The sequence below is a fragment of the Balaenoptera physalus genome, assembly GCF_965194825.1.
Source record: "Balaenoptera physalus genome assembly, contig: HAP1_SCAFFOLD_784, whole genome shotgun sequence".
Lineage (NCBI taxonomy): Eukaryota > Metazoa > Chordata > Mammalia > Artiodactyla > Balaenopteridae > Balaenoptera > Balaenoptera physalus.
Window position 1 is genome coordinate 45,239 of NW_028125992.1, and position 19,736 is coordinate 64,974.

The following is a 19,736-nucleotide window of genomic DNA, read 5'->3' on the forward strand; positions in this document are numbered from 1 at the left end:
GTCCCTCAATTCACTTTGGTTTTAATCCTGTCATACTCCTCTAGGCTAAGAAAATGAAAGCTTATCTGGACTACATTTATGCTTAATATCAACATGGTTTATAAGTGATAGAACAACTACTCACATATTCAATCAGCCCTGGACCAGAAGGCTGTGTAGAACCACCAGAAGTGCATGCTGTCTGTCTGCACTGGAAGACCATAGAATGCGCTTGAGGAAACAAGAGCTCAGCGTGGGATGAGTGTGATTCAAAGCCAGCGTGGATGAGTGGACCACATGTGGGACGATCAAGTTATATTCCTATCCGGTGTCTCTGGAGAAAATACCACTCTCTGTTTTAAAAACAAAAAAACCCAAGTTCTGAATATAATTGATCCATTGGTCCTCATAGTCAACGTCATCAGGTCTCAGATTATTTAAGTCATTTTGCTGCCACCAGTGTCACTTAGTCACTTGGAAAATTTAGTCAAGACAATTTCCTAAAATTTTTTTTAAATGCTCGCTTGAAGTATTTTCAACTTAGTCTAGATGGGTTGTAAAACCCATTTCTGTACAAGTAGTTTACTTAAATAAGGAATGTGTCCTAAGAAGCATTCCTGAGGTACAGAAATATTTTTTCCATTGAAATAGCCTATTCGTAAACAAAGAATATTTTCTTATTTCTAACTTATAAAACCTCAGACGGAACATCTAGACAGAACCATATAGAGGATGGTAGTTAAAACTATCAGCATAGCATTTTACTATTCTGTTTTACTCATCCTCGAGTTTGAAAAGGTGGGGTGAAGGTCAAATCAGTAATGCTAGAAGGCCTCATGGACAACGTATAACTTTACTCCATTGCTCCTTACCATACATCAGCACCTTTATAAGGACAAACACAAAAGCCTGAGACTTTCCTGGCCCCATGTCTTTTTATCACTGTCATCCCCAAAGACAGAATCTGGGAAACAACTTGGGATCTAGTTCACGTACCTTCAAGTCTCGGCTTTTGTCCACTGCTCAGTGTGTACATGGACTTCCTTTGGGTGCTGGCTTCTCTGTTGGACCGAGCTTCATGGGAAGGACACCAGGGCTAGGTGATGAGAAGCAGCTGGTGCAAACTGACAGTGGGGGCGAAGACCTGAAAAGCTGCATGAATGTTCTGGAACTTTCCGTATGTGATTCCAAGTAGACACATTTATGACTCCCTTAAATAAAAAAGGAGCAGAGATGAGGTGATAACCTGGTGAAAATGATGTTTATTATAAAATATTCGTATCATTATAGCTAAATAGGAAAGATAAATATATGTTTATATCTCTTATCAGAAGCTACCCTTAGCTATAATTAAGCATGCTGAATAGATTAAAAGAAAAACTCAGCACTGGTGTGTATTTGATCTATGTTTAAATTCATTAGTCAGAAAGTGGTAAATGAGAAATTAATTTTTCCACTTGGCTTATATTTCACAAGATAATAAGAGTGGACACTTCAGTCTGCTTGTGAGGCCAGTTGTATTACTGGTTGCATTTCAGCTGTCCCTCCTGTGTGTCTTTCAAGGTGCTAGCAGACTGGAAGATACTCCATATACTGTACAGGAAAAGGAAATGTCACAGGATTCTCTTTTTAAAGGAGGAAGTAGAGTGGCTTTTTCCCTTTGAAAACTGTGACAGAACAGTGCTTATAAAACTATCCGTGGTGAATCTGTGGTGATGGACCCGTTCTTAAAATTTCCAATTCTTTGCAGACTGGCACTTTTGTAAAATTAAATTAAAATGTTACACTGAGATCAAATTGCTGTAAAAGTTTCTAAACACTTGCTCTCAGTTTCTGTACACATTCTTGCAGATGGGCAGAAAGAGTTTGCTATGTGGCACTGGTCTGTAGAGCACCCTTTAGTAGCAGTGAAACATGAGTTTCAGGCAAGGATCAATAGCTTCTGTTGTTATCTGGGAGTTTGGGATTTTGCCCAGAATGGGAGGGCAGTGCTTTTGTTTTGTTGTTTTGCTATTGGTCCAACTTTTGTGTAGAATTGTCCAGTACGCGCCTTGCTCAGGGCACCTGACTGAGGAGGTGAATGGGGGCTGGGATCTCTCCTCTGAGTCGTACCCTCTGCTTGGCAGAGGTCCTTGGATCAGCCATCAGATAGTCCCAGTTACATTTGCTGCTTTTTTGAGACGCCTTCCATAGGTTTCTACATTCTCTTAGCGGAAATCAGCAAGAACCTCCTTTTGATTTCAGTTCGTTATGCTTAACAAAAATCTTCATCACATCTATTTCTTTACTGGATTTCAAGCTCCTGTGGGAAGGAGTGTGGGTCTTACATTGTTGTGACTAGAACAGTGCTCATACTAATATCAAATGAATTCCGAATCACAGGTTGATAGTGAAAGCCATGCTCAGCTGTTAACCTTCTTGAAGAAGCAAAGAATCTCATAGTGTGATGATTTTCTTCCTTCTTTTTTATTGATCCAGGACTTGAAGAGACCAAGTTTTTAGATGTAGTCCTGGGGAGAGAAGCTTCCTGAAGTTAATGATACCCCGACATATTCATCCAGTCAGAGAGACCTATGGAATGGCCACAATAGACATAAGAGGTCAAACCGAGTATTGTTAACATTTTATCTCTAGTGAGGTTAAAATTAACCAAGGACATTGAGTTCACCGAGAAACAGCTTCTTAAACAAATATAGCTCATGAAAAAACATTACTTATTGGGGTCACGGACTCCTAAGAATGAACAGAACCTTAATATGTCTGGGGAACACACGTGCCATGTTGCACTGCTGGTGGAAGAGGCCTGACCCCGGCCTGGACTCTGCAGAGCCTCCTGGCAGGTCGCAGGTAGGGTGTAGGGTGGGGCTGGTGTGGCAAACAGGGAAGCAAGGGCATAGCAGCCTGAGACCACCTCAAAGTCAGAAGCAGAAGGACACACCCCTTGGCGTGCGCAACTGACGTCAGGAAAAATGAAGGCCTGGAAGCTTATCACCAACACAGAGGAAATAACTTTGGTGGCAAATGGGACAGGAGAGAGTTCTTAAACAACAGGTGGCTTGTAATGGTCTCTTCTCCACCAGACGCATCCATCACGCCTTGGTTCCTGAGGGTCTTCACGCATCTGAAAGGCACACTGTGTTTGTTTGACCCTCACAGGCCGCGTCGATGGTGGCCTGAAGAGGGGGCACGGGCTCAACGTCTGTAATAAGGAAGAGTTTTGAGCAATTCCATGAATTCCAATTCTGTGTGGGATTTTAGTGTGAATGACAAATGTTTATGAGCCCAAGTTACTGTTTTATGATTAATATGAAATATTGCCTGAGCCTAAAAGCCAGTCTTGCCAGAAACGCAAGAAGTATGTTTCTAACATATTTTGGGTTCTGTTCAAGCAGTTAGTTTGTGAGGATAGAAAACCACTTAAGTCAGTTCCATAAGGAGCATCCCACAGACCGACAGGGCAGGAAGTACAGCCAGTCCTCCTGGAAGGCACCTGGGACCTAGAGAGCCAAGAAGTAAAGCTTCCAGCAGCATCTCTCATGATCCACAGAGAGATGGTCTCATCGCTCAAGATTTCCCCGCCTCACTCTGTACATGATCTCCCTTTCTTTCCCTTCCTCTCCTTGTCTCTCTCCACCTCCATCTCCCACTCTTCATCCTCTGGGCACACAAGGGTGCTCCTGCCACTGAAGGAAGCTGCATCTTAGTTCACCAGTCCGAAATCCTGAGAAGTAGAATCTGATTGGCTCAGCCGACCTACGGTCCTTGAACCACGTGCACAACTCTATCCAATCATCTGTGGCCAGGGCATGGGGCCCGGGTGCCTGCAGCACAGATTCAAAGTTTCTGGGAAGCAGGTGTGTTCAGGGCGTGCCTCAAACCATATCAAATACATGTGGAGTTTTCACAGCTCAGGTGCACACATGAGTGACCTTCAGCGAAGGAAGAAGAATCAGCGTAGTTCAGAGCACCTCGTAATTAAGGTTGGTAATCATCCAATTAGCATCCTCACCAATAGAAAATGTTAGAATTCATCAGAGAAGAACAAAGACAAATGCAGGTGACATCAGAGCTTTAGGGTAAGAGTCACACAAGGTTGCCCTCATGAGGCAGTTTTCTTAGTGGTCGGAGGGAAGATAGGAAGAAAAAAGAGTTACAGGTGTCCGGAGTAATTCCCTTCGTGTGCAGGTTTGTTGCTGTTGATCTGCTTAAATAGCCTAGAAGACACACATGTGCTGTTTCTAAAATGCAGACCGAAGTCCTGCGAGCTTTCCTGCAGCTTTTTGATGGAAAGGGGATTTACAGTTCTGTCCTCTAAACCTCAACTACGTGTGTTTTCAGCCCCATTTTTGGCCTGTGGTTGGCTAGCTCTGTAAAGTGCTCTGGCTCCAGTACTTGAACTTCATGTTGCAAAGGGTAAATTTGGCGTTATCTGCTTCCTCCAAGTTCCATGACGACTTCCTTAATTTGTTGTTCTCTTTGTGCCCTGGGTAGTAAATTCTTACCGACAGTGGAGATTGGCTCCTGCACTCTTAAGCCTAAGCACCAAGGTTGTCTGGAACCTTATGCACAGTATTCCCAACAGCTCTATCACAGGTTAGTTTAATGTTCACTGTAATGAGGTATTGTTTTCCCTATGCCTCTTATTCCTTCTACAGGATATTATATTTGTTGAGATACAGCCTGGAGCCAGGGAACAGAGCAGAGAACCCAGGCCCTTAGAAGGGTAAACCTGCTGGTTGTTCTCAGCCGTCAGGTTACATTTGTGGCTTTCTAGACACTAAGTAAATAAAAACAACGGGAAATCTTTGGAGAGCCTCATGGTGGATATCAGGAAAGATAGTTTGGTGTTGTATATGAATATTCACTAAATCTATTTCTGGGTCAGCCTGTGTTGGGGACATTAAAATTACCTACATTTCAAAGGTTAACAATGCAACTAAACTAAGCCAATGTAAGTTTAGGCTTAAACATACAGAGAAGAGGAACTATTTCCCACAAGCTAATGGTCGGCAAGACCTAATGGAATGAGTACATGTGTTGAACAATGCTGTAAAAATCACAATAACAAAAGCAGTCAGACTTAAAGCTTCATTTTACTAACCTCAGACACCAAGTTGAATATCCATGTGGGAAGAAGCAAACACCTTATAAATAGATATTGTTGGTGCTAAACCTATACTTACCCCAGCTCAGGGAAAAAGAAGTAAATAGATATGGTGAAATGATTTCAAATGGTTCCAAGCCATCTCCCTTACTTTACTCTTAAACCATCCCCAGATAATGAGATTTTCTAAGTCAGTTATTGTGTTGAACAAAGGACAGTGATGAAAAATAGTAACCAAAGGCATTTTCAAATGAGTGAAACAAGATATGCTTCTTCAAATATGAAGAAATCTCTCAACATAAAACCATTTAACAACTTTTATAAAGTTTAGGAATTAAGCAAAGACATGTGGTAAAGGACAACTGCTTCAAAATTGTAGCAATGCCTCAAAGTTCCTATTTGTAGGCTGATGGTCCTAAGGAGATACATTAGGACCTCGTAGATTAATGCAATCTTCAGTGCCATTTAATCCTAACAGGGACCAGGAAGTTTAGCATTATCTATGTAGCAGGCCAAAAAGCTGCCAAGTCCTTGTATACAGAGAGAATCAAGTATCACACTGAATTACTGACCTGGTAGTTAATGATCCACTATCCGCCAGCCACTTTTCTTTACAGGAGCATTCTAACTGTTTCTCAGCATCCACCCATACGTTTGGTCCCTCTATGCAACTGTAGGCAACCTCAATTCCATGTTCCCTCACAGCAACTCTTTGGTCTCAAGCTGTACCATGTGGAGAGAGGATTTTATGAATCTCTTGCCAAGGATCTTTCAGGTCAAGGTCAAGCCATGGATCTTTCACACTATGCCTTCAAGAGACCAGCATCCAAAGTGACTGTTCAAGAGACCCAGAGGGTCACACCTTAGTAGTAGAGCTAAACCAGCTCAGAATAGAGACTACTCCAGATATACCCTTAAACACTTCAAAAGAAGCCATGAAAGGATCAAACCAATCTGATCTTCCAGGACTTTAACTACCTTCCAGAACAAAACCAACATTCTTTAAAGGAGGATAGCTAAGTTCAGATACTCAATGACCTAACAACTCCATGTTCAGGATCCAAAAAAAATAACTAGACATGCCAAGAATCAGGAAATATGACCCATAACCAGGAGGAGAAAAAGAGTCAATAGAAAAAGACCCACCAATGACAGAGATGGTGGAATTAGTATTCAAAGACAATGAAATAGCTATTACAAACATGCTCAACATGTTTAAGGATCTTTAAATAATATGAATATAATCAGGAGAGATAGTGAAGACATAAAGAACCAATTGGAACTTCTAGAGATGAAAATTAAGATATCTGAAGTGAAAAAATACACTTGGTGGGACTAACTGCAGCTTAGACATGGAAAAAGACCAGTGAACCTGAAGATGTAGCAGTACAAACTATTCAATCTGAAACATTAACTAACTAACTAACTAAATCAGGCCTCAATGACCTGGGGATAATATAGAGTGGTTCATTATATGTTTGACTGGAGTCCCAGAAAAGTGTGTGTTGGCAGGAGGAGAGGAGAGGGAGACAGAAAGATATTTGAAGAAATAATGGCTGGAAAACTTCCAAATTTAATAAAAACTATGAACCCACAGATCTAAGAACCTTAAGGAACCTGAAGTAGCACAAATACACACACACACACACAGTAACATCAAAGCACATCAAAATCAAATTTCTGAAAGACAGTGATAAAGAGAAAATCTTAAAATCAGCCAGAGGAAAAAGGCACATGGTGAACAGAGGAATAAGGATAAGAATGAGGGCAGATTTCAGAAATGATGCAAGTCAGACGACAATGGACATCTTTAAATTGTAGAATGAAAAAAAAAATACTGTCAACATAGAATTCTATATCCAGCAAAAATCTTCTTTAAAATTTTTACCTTAAGGTGAAATAAACACTTATTAAGACAAACAAAAGCTGAGGGGCTTTGCCAGTTAAAATCACTATAAGTATTGTTAGAGGAAGTTCTTTAGATAGAAGAAAAATAAAACCAGATGGAAACTTGGATCTAACAAAGGAATGAGGAGTACAAGAAATGGTAAATATGTGGGTAAATATGAAAGTATTTTTTCATTTTTAAATTTCTTCTATGACTAATTAACTATACAAAGCAAAAATAACAAACATGTTGGGTTCATAACTTATGCAGAAATAAAATGTATGACAACAATAGCACAAAGGATGGAAGGGGAAAATGGAAGTATATTGTTATAAGGTTATTATACAATAGTCAAATATTATTATTTAAAGTAGACTTGGTAAGTTGAGGATATGTATTATAAACATTAGCACAACCACTAAAATCTAAAAGGTAGAGGTATAGCTAAGAAACCAATAGCAGGAAATAAAGGTAAAAAATAAACAGAGAACAGATGGGATAAATAGGGAACAAACATCCAGATGGTAGATTTAATCACAACCATTACATGTAAATGGTTACAAACACTCGAAATAAAAAGAATGAATTAGATCCAGCTGACTGGAGGGAATTCCTGATGCCCTGTGAAGTGGAAAAACAACATACAGAGTTGCTGTTAGCATTTGTTTATCTATGAGTAGTAGGAGGGAGAGGTGAGGGAAAAACAGAAGGAGACTGACAAAATGGAAACATATGCATGATAAAATAACAAGAAGTGTTAAATAGAATCTATGACAGTGTTGTTGATAATAAAAATGTGTTCTGAACATAGACCAGGACTAGAAGATGACACGAACAAGTGAAAACACTGAATTGACCTAGGATGTGATTGTGGTTAATTTCATTCTTAGATTCTCGACCTTCCGTATAGCTTTTATAACAAAATATTAAAATTTAAAAATAAATGTATGAAGTTTGAAGATACAGAAAATCATGACCCAAATTCCTTTTATAATGAGTGGTTCTTTGACTCTCTAGTTTCGTGGAAGGAAAGTGAGTGAAGACCTTTTGTGCAATAATTCTCCCAAGATAGTTCCAGCCCTGTAAATGCTTTAGCATCTTATCTGGTATTAGCACAGGGCACTGGCTGTTGTTGTAGGTAGTCATTAAACATGGCAAGAAACTCCACCTGAAGCGAGAGTCGGTCAGAGTTCTTTGGTTGCAGGAAGCAGGAACTGGCTTTGGCTGACTTAAAGAAAATCATTGGGAAGACCAGAAAATTAGTCTTGGAATTGAGGCAGCTCCAGAAGGAGGAAGCAGAATTCCAGGGACGGTACATAGCAGCCGCAGTCTGGTTGGGTTGCTTCCACTGGAACTAGTGAATTCCAGTCTTACTTCAAACTTACATCAGTGGCGCAAGTGTCAAAGTCCCAGAAAAAAGCACTGGACTCATCATGTGCTCACTCTCTAGATACACTAGGACCTACTAGGAGGTGCTCAGGACCCTTTAGGATCTTGGTAGCAGGAGGGCTGCTTCCTGTAATCACAGTTCTACCAAAATCACATGCACATAGAGAGGGAAGGCTGTTTCCCCAAAAGAATTCAGGGTGTTCTAAGGAAGGGCTCATGGACACTGGGTGACCAAAACATACCTTTCTTGGTACTGGAAAAAGGAAGAGGAATCATGGGGAAATTTTCACAGGGTTGAGCGTCATACCAAGAATGTGGAGTCTACCTGCAACACAAGATCCCACTGCATTCCTGAGTCTGGGGTCCAAACCGAGGAGGGCAAGGTTTGCAAATGCTTTTGTGCTATGAATCTGTGGGAATTGAATTTATGATCCAAAGCCCAATATAATAGACATGATAAGGCTTGCCTTTAGCCTGAAGGAATTTGATATAGTGGTTTGTGTTGGTGGCTTATTTATAAATATTATATGAATTTTTTCAATATAAATTTCAGTTTCAGTCTCCCATCTCAAGTGCTCCCATAAGTATGTATTAATTATTATGGGTTGGGTTTTTTTTCTGATGGGGCTCTAAAACTGACCGGAAAGAAACCACATTAATACATTTGGGGAAAAGATATTCTAAATATAATAAATGTTGCTGGGTGATATGAAATGATATGGCACGTTTAAATTAAACCTTGAAGAAGAGTATAGGCAGGTGGGCGAGTCAGGAAAATCATTAAGGAAACAAAGCAAACTGTTGAAATTCTGTGCACCACAAAAGAATAGCCATCTTGCAGATGGGCTTATAGTTGAAGAAAGCAATAAATAATCACTGAAGGAGAAAGTAAGGGTTAAATAAAGAATAAATGAAATGGAAATCGGAAATGTTTGCTTTTGAAAACATTTGGACTCAAGATCCATCCCCAGCTTCTCAGAATGATAGGGGCTCCTGTGTGTGCCTGCTCAGAGCGATGCACTTTTCCTCAGAAAGAGAAGTACTATTTACGACGTTTGTGTTAAGAAACTCCAGGGCTCCTACGGAAATGTACTCTGACCTCTTACACAACATTTTTACTTAAGCCAGAGCAAAGGAAATAATGGACGTTGAGAGATCAAATGACTGCCTTCCACTCTGTTCCCTTTAAAGATCAATAATTTTTATGAACTTCTTTTTCTTCTTAAGGAAGCAGCATCTGGCTTCATGGAATTTGGCAGAGTTAAGCATCCTGTTCTAGTTATGTTGATTTTTAAATACAAGTAAGATTGGTAAATGGCAGCTAAAGTTGAACCATCTGAGTAAGAATGAGAATAATGAAAGCCAGTGAGACTGAACCATACATTTTTAGTTAGGTCTTTGTAGGTCATCTTTTCCCTCTCCCACCCGCACTCATACAGATGAAAACATGACGTCACATGATTTGACACAATTTTTCTGTTCAAACATTTGTGGGACCTTTCCATATAATTTCATATTTTGAAGTGCTATTTTTTACACAATTCTTTTATAACAGTGTTGTATGAGGTTAGAATTAACATCTACCATACAGATAAAGTCTGTTATGACAGGACTGATCACATGCAAATATGTGTAGGGGACATGTAGCTGCAATTATGTGCTGAAGTTAATCTTTGGACTAAATTTAGAAAGGTGAAGGATTGGATACTTAGCTTTTAATCCTTTCCTCATCTTTAGAAAATGGGCCCATTTTGAGGCCAGGGCCAGGGTTATGTCTTAGAAATTTGCGCCCATGTGAAGCATGCTTAAGAAGATGATTCTTACCATGAAGGCTCTTAACAGAATTAATCTTAAGCCTGAGTATGACCCAGACATTAGTCTGGGCTTCTAGTGTCACAGGATATTACGTGCACCCAGAATAAAGTAAATTGCTTAATAATGCAATGGGATGATTTGCTCAACAATTCAGTAATAAAAATACCTTTCATGAATACAAGTCATATGACTTATTTCACAAATATTGTCTTAGTTTATCATTCATGTATAATTATTCACAAGGTTTAGATAAGAAAATGAAGCTAGTAGAGGCAAGTCACTTGTCTAAGATCTCATGCTGAGTGAGTGCCTGGCACATAATGATATATTTTGCTAAGTGGATTAATGTTGTAGCAGATCCTTTGTCTTCTGGTCAACTGCTTATGAAATGTACAAATGAAGGCAAGCATAGCTGCCATAATATACAGCAGTGTTGAAAAGAAGAAAAGCATAATAGAAATGTCACTTTTAGAAAAGTTTTGCAGGACTTTGGTAGCCTTTTGTAAGCTAGTTTTGAAAAGATGGCAGGCAGGGGAGCTGTCCTTGGTGCTGAACTTGCCATGAGGCGAATAGGTCAGAGGATGGCCTTAACCAGTTTTCCTACATATTTTCTTCTGGGCTTCTATTACCAATGACAATACTATCAATAAAAATTATATTTATAAAAAATTTTCCGTTTTAAATATTTTAAGGACTTTATAATATTTTTAATTATAGCTTTGTTGAGTTATTATTTAAAAAGGTAAATTTAATGCTATAATTCACTAGATTTTAGTATAGTCACAAAGTTGCGGAATTATCACCACTATGTAACTTCAGAATATTTTTATTACTGCCAAAAAAAAAAAAAAAAACCCACAGAAACCCCTCTCCTCAGCCTCTGGAACCAGGAATCTACTTCCTGTTTCTATAGATTTGCCTATTCTGGACTTTTCACATAAATGGAATCATACAATATGTGGCCATTTGTAACTTACTTCTTTCACATAGCATACTGTTTTTGAGGACTATCCATGTTGTGATATGTATCAATACTTCATTAAGTTTATTGACAAACAATAATCCATTGTATGAATATACCACATTCTATTCATCAGTTAATGAACATTTAAATTGCTTCTCCTTTTGGGCTATGCTGCTGTGAACATCTATGTACAAGTTTTTTTGTGTGGATATATGTTTTCAGTTCTCTTGTGTGTATACCTAGGAATGGAACTGCTGGGTTATATGATCATTTTAATATTTTGAGGATCTGTCAAACACTTTTCCAAAGCAGTTGCCACCAGCAATGTATGAGTATTCCAAATTTTCCACATCCTTATCAACAACTGTTATTGTCTGTTTTTTTAATATTAGTCATCCTAGTGGGTGTGAAATTGTATCTCATTGTGGTTGACTTGCATTTCTGTAATGACTAATGATGTTGAGCATCTTTTCATGTACTTATTGGACACCTGTCATCTTCTTTGGAGAAATGGCCATTCAAATCTTTTGCACATTTTTAAAAATTTGGGTGGTTTTTCTTTTTATTGTTAAGGTGAAAGAGTTTTTTATATATTCTGGATGCAAATCCTTTATCAAATATATCATTTAGAAATATTTTGCTCACACTGTGGGTTGTCTTTTCACTTTCTTGATAGTGTAAATGACTGTTTTCAACACAGTGATCCTTCTCTGATGAAATATTAGTCAGCCATAAAAAAGAATAAAATAATGCCATTTGTAGCAACATGGATGGACCTAGAGATTATCATACTAAGTGAAACAAGTCAGACAGAGAAAGACAAATATCATATGATGTCACTTATATGTGGAATCTAAAAAACAGTGCAAACAAACTTATTTACAAAACAGAAATGGACTCACTGACATAGAAAACAAACCTATGGTTACCAAAGGGGAAGGGGAGAGGGATAAATTGGGAGTACGGCATTTACAGATGCACACTACCACATATAAAATGGGTAAACAACAAGGATTTACTATATACAGGACAGGGAACTATATACAATATCTTGTAATAACCTATAATGGAAGAGAATTTTAAAAAAGGATATAGATATATATATACATATGTATAATCAAATCACTTTGCTGTACACCTGAAACTAATACAATATTATAAATCAACTATACTTCAATTTAAAAATTGTGGAAAAAGAACAACAGAAATACAAAAAAAAAAAAAAAGAAAAAAAAATTCCAGCATCTATGCTCTGAGTAGCTCATTATGAAGGAAGGAACTCATTTACAACATAATTGTTGGCAAATATTATATGAAAGAAAAATTTTAGTGGTTCTCTGGTAAAAGGCTTGCTTATAAAACTGGACGATGCAGAATGTGTGGCATCTGTTCCCTGCAGGAGAAGAGGTATGCCTTACTATAACACTGTACTTTTCTCATTGTGTGGAACCTACTCTCCTCTCAATAAAACAAACTCTGCTTGAAAATGATAGCCAGGGAAAAAAATAATGGAAGCATAGAACTGTTTTATATACTAATAAGTATTAAACTCCTGTTTTCAAATTTTATTCTTTGGCAATAAAATATATTCCTCTCACACAATCAGAGAAAGATTAAACTATTTTTTAATTAGAAAATATTTACATCGGCAAGAGCTTTTCCCCCTTATTGGAAAGCAGAATAAGAAAAAGAGTCTAGTGAGTTAACTGAGATCAATTTTATTCCTTTAAAAAGTTTCAAGGTTGAGAGATCAAGATGGTGTAATAGAAGGATGTAGGGCACACCTCCTCCCACAGACACATCAAAAATACATCTACATGTGGAACAATTCCCACAGAGTACCTACTGAATGCTGGCAGAAGATCTCATACAACTAAAACTACAAGAAAAATAACTATTTAACCAGATAGGGTGAAAGAAAAAAAAAAAAAGGAATTAGGATGGTACCTGTGCCCCTGGGAGGGAGCTGTGAAAGAAGGCTTCCCTCACCCTGGGAACTCCCTTCACCAGTTGGGAGATCATTTGGGACATATAGGGAGCTTCAGAGGCTCACAGGAGAGTGCAGCAACTGGCTTATGGCAGGCAGAACAGAGACAGACCAGGACAGACGGTCCTGGACACCTCACTGCTCTCCCCAGCCCGAGATGTGCATCTGCTGGTGTGTGCAGGATCTTGGTGCTGAAACTCAGGCTTCAGTGGACAGACCTGGGGAGAGGACTGGGGTTGGCTGCAGGGAGATGGCTCGAAGGAGCTGGAGTGTGGTCCAGGTCGCAACTGGGGGTGTGCTCAGGACAGAGCCCAGGTCTGCCATAGCAGCCCCATTGTTAACATGTGCAGGAAGTGAGGGGTAGGGCCCTGACAGAGCAGCCTCATTCTGTGTGTGCCTACAGCAGGCATGGCTCTGCCTATACAAGCTCTGGGAGCATGCAAGTGCCAGTGGGTTGCCAACACGCAGAGGTGGGGCTGAAGTCTGAGCTGATCCCTGGGTCCATGTGACTTTGAAGCAGGGCTAAAATCTGCAGAGCCATATCCCGACAGCTGTATGACATTGGTGATTTACACCGCCAGGGCCTTTGTAAACTTAGCACCTATTGGACATCCAAGTGGATTACTGGTGCTCCCATGGCTAGGGTGGGTCTAGTGTTAGCAGCTGCAGGCTTTGCAAGTCTAAGCATGCAGAGGTGCAGCTGGGGTATGGGCTGATTCCGTAGCACCAAGGGGTAGAACTATGGTGGGTTGCAGTGCCTGACCAACATATTTGTGCTGGTGGCTTTGTGAGCACGGAGCCTAAGGGACATCCAGGTTGGTTGCCAGAATTCCCACAGCTGAGGTGGGACCAAGGGCAGTATACTTTGTGAGCATGCATGGGTGATAGGCAACCCTAGAGAGCACACTTCCAGGTGGAAAGCTCTTATGAAGGAATACTCAGTGGCTCCTCTTGCAGTGGAAGTACTCCAGTACCACCGACCTCAAACTGCAGCTCAGAAACAGATCTGAGAGCTAATACTTCAACAAATAAGGAGCACACCCTGCCCCTGCTGTGACAACCACAGAGCAAAGAGGAGGCCCCACTCAACATCCAGTGCAGGCTGTCGTCACCACAACACCAATCAAGCCCCCTATGAAGGAGACAACACTCAGCACACACTGAGGAAAGATGTGGAAGGCATCCATACTAAAAACAGTCTTCACACCAAAAATATAAGACTCATGCAGGTTACACAGGGATGCTCCCACACCCTCAAGAACACAGTAGGTAAATTCAGAGTCAGAGAAATATAAGAAAAATGAAGAAGCAGAGGAACCAGTCTCAATTAAAAGAACAAGAGAAATCCCCAGAAAGAACAAACAGTGAAACAGACCTCTCCAGCCTACTGGATCACAAGTTCAAAATGGAGGTAATAAAAATACTGAAGGAATTAAGAAAGTCTATAGATAGAAATGCAGATCACGGTAACAAGGAGCTAGAAACTATAAAGAGGAGTCAAGAAAAATTAGAAAATTCATCTGCTGAGACAAAAGCCAAGCTAAAGGCAATAAATAGCAAACTAGATAATATAGAACAATGAATAAGTGATCTGGAAGATAAAATAATGGAAATCACCCAATGAGAACAGCTGACAGAAAGACAAATGAAAAAAAAAAATGAAAGCATTGTGAGACCTATGGGACAATATAAAGCAAGCCAATCTATGCATAATAGTGATCCCAGAAGGAGAAGAAAGAGAAAAGGGGATCAAAAATGTATTTGCAAAAATTATGGCTGAAAACTTCCCAAACCTAAAGAAGGAAACAGATATCCAGGTACAGGAAGCACAGAGGGTCCAAAACAAGATGAATCCAAACAAACCTACACCAAGACATATTATAATTAAAATGGCAAAAGTTGAAGGTAAAGAGAAGAGTCTAAAGGCAGCAAGAGAAAAACAAAGAGTTAGTCACAAGGGAATCCCCATAAGGCTATAAGCTGATTTCTCTACAGAACCATTGCAAGAGAGAAGTGGCAAGATATAGTCAAAGTCCTGAAAGGGAAAAACCTGCAACCTAGGATACTCTGCCCAGCAAGATTATCATTTAGAATAGAAGGAGAGATAAAGAATTTCTCAGACAAGCAAAAACTAAAAGAAGGGGAATGTAAAAAAACAATCCCTTTAAAAATCGTATCCAAAAAAATAAAATACTTATGAATAAGCCTGACTGAGGAGGTGAAAACTTATATGCTGAGAACTATAAAACATTAATAAAGGAAACTGAAGATGATTTAAAGAAATGGAAAGATATCCCATGCTCTTGGACTGGAAGAATTAAAATAGTTAAAATGACCATACTACCCAAAGCAATCTACAGATTTAATGCAATCCCTATCAAATTACCCATGACATTTTTCACAGAACTAGAACAAATAATCCTAAAATTTATATGGAACCATAAAAGACCCAGAATTGCCAAAGCAATCCTGAGGAAAAAGAATGAAGTAGGAGGCATAACCCTCCCAGACTTCAGACAATACTACAAAGCTCCAGTAATCAAAACACCATGTTACTGGCACAAAAACAGACATATGGATCAATGGAGCAGAATAGAGAGCCCAGAAATAAACCCACACACCTATGGTCAATTAATCTTCGATAAAGAAGGCAAGAATATACAGTGGAGAAAAGAGTCTCTTCAGTAAGTGGTGCTGGGAAAGCTGGACAGCCGCATGTAAATCAACGAAGTTAGAACACATCCTCACACCATAACAAAAATAAACTCAAAATGACTTAAAGACTTAAATATAAGACAGGGCACTATAAAACTCCTAGAAGAGAACATAGGCAAAACATTCTCTGACATAAATCATAGCAATGTTTTCTTGGTCAGTCTCCCAAGGCAACAGAAATAAAAGCAAAATTAAACAAATGGGACCTAATCAAACTTATAAGCTTTGCACAGCAAAGGAAACCATAAACAAAATGAAAAGTCAACCTACACACTGGCAGAAAATATATGCAAATGATGCAACTGACAAGGGATTAATTTCCAAACTATACAAGCAGATCATACAACTCAACAGAAAAACAAACAACGCAATCAAAAAATGGACAGAAGACCTAAACAGACATTTCTCCAAAGTAGACATATAGACGGCCAACAGCACATGAAAAGACGTTCAACATCACTAATTATTAGAGAAATGCAAATCAAAATTACGAGATCTTACCTCACACCAGTCAGAATGGCCATCATCTTAAAAGTCTACAAATAACAAATGCTGGAGAGGGTGTGGAGAAAAGGGAATCTTCCTACACTGTTGGTGGGAAAGTAAATTGGTGCAGCCACTATGGAGAACAGTATGGAGGTTCCTTAAAAAACTAAAAATAGAGTTACCATATGATCCAGCAATCCCACTACTAGGTATATATCCAGAAAAGATGAAAACACTAATGTGGAAAGATACACTCACCCCAGTGATCATAGCAGCACTATTTACAACAGCCAAGAAACGGAGGAAACGGAAGTGTCCACTGATGGATGAATGGATAAAGAAGATGTGGTATATATATATATATATATATATATATATATATATACACACATATATACACACACACATACACACACACACATACATACACACACACAGATACACAATGGAATATTACTCAGCCATTAAAAAGAATGAAATAATGCCATTTATAGCAACATGGATGGACCTAGAAATGATCATACTAAGTGAAGTAAGCCCAACAGAGAAATACAAATATCATATATCACTTATATGTGGAATCTAAAATATGATACAAATGAACTTATTTTCAAAACAGAAATGGACTCACTGACATAGAAAACAAACATATGGTTACCAAAGGGGAAAGGGGGTGGAAGAGGGATAAAGCAGGAGTTTGGGATTAGCAGATACAAACTACTATATATAAAATAGATAAACAACAAGGATTTATTGTATAGCACAGGGAACTATATCTTGTAATCACCTATAATGGAAAAGACTATGAAAAAGAATATATATATATATATATATATATATATATATATATATATATATATATATATATATATATATATATATATATATATATAACTGAATCACTTTGTTACACACCAGGAACTAACACAACATTGTAAATCAACTGTACATCATTAAAAATAAAATAAATTTAATTTTAAAAACTTTCAAATATAGCATTGATCCAATACCTACACTGAGTTGAAAAACATCTTCTACCTCTCATATCCCTGAGCTAAAAATATATTTTCCCTCCATGGGTAGTTTTCCATTATTTGTTTCAGTTAAGGGAATGTTCTTCCTCCTGCTAAAAATCAATATTTGCTATCAATATAATTGAAGAATCATTCAAACATTCAAAGTTTAATATGTTCATAAGGGTAAATGATATTTATTAATATTTATTTTTAAATGCTTATTTTGTTGGACAGAAATGAGAGTTATCTAATAGTTAAATTTACAAACATCTGAAATTCACTATTAATTTATTTAGCTTTCAAAGTGTTTTCCCCTAGTATCTTAAAGTCATTACAGGGCCATCTGAAGTACTTTTTACATTTTATCCAAATAATTCCTATGTACATTTACTTTAAAAAATAAATACATACTGGGAGTCAGAAGACCTGAGTTCTATTTTTGATGTCACTGTGATCTCTAGAAGATAGTAAACTGCTGGTTTAATTTTTCATCTTTTGAGGATGCTATATGAATGATTAAAATTGGCTTTGAACTTTTCTCTGCTGATGTCACCAGAATTACAGTAAAGCAAGAATTTTTTTTTTTTATTTTGCTTTGGGTTTTTTTGATTTTGGTTTTTGTCTTTAACCACTGTTCACTACTGGGTTATGGAGAAGACATAGTCTACAACAAAAATCCTCATATAAGAGTCTTCTCAGTCAAGTCACCACTTCAGTTATTACCCTGCCCTAGATAACGTCAGAAAGATGAGAGCTTTACAAAAACACGGGCTCTGTCAGCCTCCACCCTCTCCTTTGTCAAGAATTTCAGAGTGCATGCAGAACTGACAAGCTCACCTGGAGTTCACAAAGCTAAATTCTGGGAAGGACTCACTAGGAATTATTATGACACCTGGGGAACAAAATTTCCTATCACCTGGTGGTCTAGATAATATCACTCTGCTGGGATGTCTCCAAGGGCAACAGTTATAAAGCTCTGGATAATCAGGTAACAATTAGACACTCTGAAATTCTGCCAGAGCTAGCTTCTACTGGAAGAAGAAGAAAATTTAATTTCAATAGAAATTTTTTTTTGCACTTCAAACGAACCAAGCAAATATTTACTTGTTACTAACTCTGTGCCAGGAACCAGGCCAGGTGTGGGGACATAAAGAATGATGGTATAGTCTTTACCCAAAGGAGATCATATTATAATTGAGAGACTAATGGAAAACAAATATTGATAAAGCTGTTTTATTCCTATCTACATTTGGAACCAATATAGGTGGAGAAATTAATTCTCACAGGCAACTGAAGAGTGTAGATGTTATAGTTTAGAAGGTAGGATGGACCAAATCATGAAGAAAGTGGAACGTCACATCAATAATCGTCAATAGGAACAGTCATTTGAATTTTAAAAGAATGACTTGGATGGAAGCATGGAAAATGGAGTGAGATGGAGGAGAGACACCAGGGGCAGGGAGATCAATGGCAGGGCTTAATGACCAATTGGACACAGGAGGTGAAGAAGGGAGAGGAATTTAATAAAACTGGGACTTTTCTGATAACCTATATAAAATAGCATATTTTGTCATTCACTATCCCTTTACTCTGCTTTATTTTTTTTCCCATAGAGCTTGACACTAACACACACACATGCACACGTGCGTGCACACACACCCCCCTGTGTGTTTTACCTAGTGCCCATTTCACCAGTACAATATAAGATTCATAAGGAAAGGGATTTCGCTGTGTTTACTGTTATATCCCCAGTGCCGACCACCAAAACCTACTTATGAAAGGATGAATTAAATGGCTAACTTAAGAGAATAAGTGACTTGCAATATCATCAACTAGGATAGGAAATATAGAAGGAATGGCAGGTTTGTGAGACTTGTGACAGATTCAGTTTGAGGCATGATGATTTTGAGGTGGAACTTCGAGGTAGAATATATGGTCTGGAACTTGATAGAGAAGATGGGGCTACAGATTGATAGTTGGAGGTCATGGGTGCTCGGGTATCAGTAAAAGAACAAATTTCTAACTGAGGAGACGTGATGTACTGTGTGTGGATCTCAGAGTTTTGTGTGACTTCTGGCCGTCAGAACTATCATCTTAATTATCTGCCTCTGGTTCACAGAATTTGTAGGTATGCTTTACAGATGTTAAGGCCATTGGGAATGCTGTTCCTGTGGCCACACCTAACACATACCTGCCTGGCTATCCCTGTCTACTCTGTCATTGACTCCAGTTTACTTTGGAGGTGACAACTTATATATACATTTTCAATTCTTTGGACAGATTTAATATGGTTGGCTGAGCATGTCTGCTCTCTTCCCATAAGCCACTTGAAATAACTGCTCCATTCCCTAAACACAAAACACACACAAACACACACACATGCGTGTGATAAA

The 19,736-nt window shown here is 38.5% G+C and overlaps 1 long non-coding RNA gene across 3 annotated transcripts in view; it reads right to left on the bottom strand.

Annotated features, from left to right (window-relative positions):
• Positions 1-19,736, bottom strand: part of LOC309653658 — a 51,036-nt gene that overhangs the window by 4,150 nt on the left and 27,150 nt on the right. For 2 of the 3 annotated variants that reach the window (XR_014259342.1, XR_014259344.1), the window contains 3 exons: positions 5,656-5,806; positions 976-1,190; positions 125-332 (listed from right to left, as the gene is read on the bottom strand). This is a non-coding gene — a long non-coding RNA (uncharacterized lncRNA). Of the gene's footprint in view, positions 1-124; positions 333-975; positions 1,191-5,655; positions 5,807-8,602; positions 8,686-19,736 lie in introns of all 3 variants that reach the window. The other variant, XR_014259343.1, reaches the window with a different exon arrangement.